We start from the raw sequence: 1,838 nt of genomic DNA, 5'->3' as shown, positions 1-1,838 counted from the left end.
TCTTGAGACCATTTTTCTTTCGTCTTATGGCATTTTCCCCATACTTATTCGAATTTGTCCTCTATGATGCCATTTTCTGCAACCATACAATTTTTCCCTATGTGTACCATTTTTCCCTATCCCTGAAATAGCATTAACTAGACTTTCGAAAATTTGAACCAAAAACGATTACTTTATAATAAAATTGTTGAGTTTTGAAAAAATGAAATTTTAACCAAACAGTTCAATTTTCAACCAAGAATATTAAATCTCCACAAAAAAGGAATGTTTAACAAAATATGTGAATTTTCAACAAAACGCATACATATACAAAAATAAAAGTTCACATATAGCCATTTGATTTAATTTTTTTATGAAAGAAGTTGAATTCGTAACGGAAAAAGACGAATTTTTAATCAAACCGATGAATTAAAAAAAAACGATGTTCCTCCTTAAAAAGAAGAATTTTCAACAAAGTACATAAATTTTGAACCAAATAGTTGAATTTATAACTGAAAGAGATCAACTTTCACCCAAATAGTTAAATTTTCAACTAAAAAAGATGAACTTTGAACCAAAAATAGAAAAATTATATTTGCAAATGAAAAAATTAATGTTGACCGATAAAAATTTTAATTTTTTATAAAATAGTTAAATGTTGATCCCGATTGTTCAGTTTTCAAACAAAACGATGAATTTCCCAACAAGGATCTTCATTTTGCACGAAAAACGATATTTTAACAAAATAAATTAGATTTCAACTAAGAGAGACAAATTCCGACCAAAAATGTAACAGTAACATTTTCACAGAAAAAACTTCTTTCACTGAGAAAACTATATCGTACAAATTACAATATATATCGCAATTCCTACGCTATATATCGTAATTATTGCATTATAATAGCTCAAAATCGTGATATCGTACATTGCAAGTTTTCTCATTATATACCGCATAATTGTGCAATCTATAACGTAAGAAATGGTGATTCCCATCCGTCAGTTACATTTTGCGCTTTTGCTAAATTGTATTAAGTAAGTTCTAATTGGTCTACAATAATGTGATTTATTTCGGAGGAAATATATCAGTAAGTATATATTTTGTTGTGTTTTCTGTCGTACATTCTACATATTTTAATGAAATTTGCTCACTTCAGCGCGACGCAGTCGACGAGTTCAGAATTATTTTCCTAACCTCAATGAAACTTTCTCCGAAATATGTTAAATCATTAACAGTTGCAGGTCTTGCCTGCAGCCAATTTTTAAATTTCTCTGTGATTGTTTTAAATCTAGAGTCCCGATTTATAGCTCGAACTGACTCATACTCTGCCTTTTTCCCATTGCTCCTAAGGACGCCGTAGCAGACAGCAACAAAATTTAACTTCATTTTTGTCTGTGATATTAGTGCATTATGATATCGTACAAAGCTCCGGGACCTGATTGTACGTTATCATATTGCGGTTTCTTGCAATATAGAGGTTTTGCGATCTCATTGTGCGATATTTTTTTCTCCGTGTTATCAAAAAAAAAAAAAACTATTTTGCCATAAGTAAGTTAACGGAAGATTTTTAACGAAATGAAATAGCTTAATTTTCTATTTAAAAAACTAATTTTCAAACAAAAGAAAAAACTAATATTCAACCAAAGAAAAAACGAAATAAACTTTTACCTACATTATCTTGAAATAGCTATATTACGAGTGAATTATTACTCTGGATTACTTAGATTACCTGAATTAATCAGAAATTGTTTGGATTATACAAATGCATTAATTCGAATTAAAATTAGTGTAGCGAATTACCATAGTTGTTTTCCCCTTAGGGTGAGGCTTCAGGCCCCTGGAAGTCATCGATAAATTGGAC

Source organism: Belonocnema kinseyi, chromosome 6 (genome assembly GCF_010883055.1).
Source record: "Belonocnema kinseyi isolate 2016_QV_RU_SX_M_011 chromosome 6, B_treatae_v1, whole genome shotgun sequence".
Taxonomy (NCBI): Eukaryota; Metazoa; Arthropoda; class Insecta; order Hymenoptera; family Cynipidae; genus Belonocnema; species Belonocnema kinseyi.
This window is presented reverse-complemented; position numbering follows the sequence as displayed.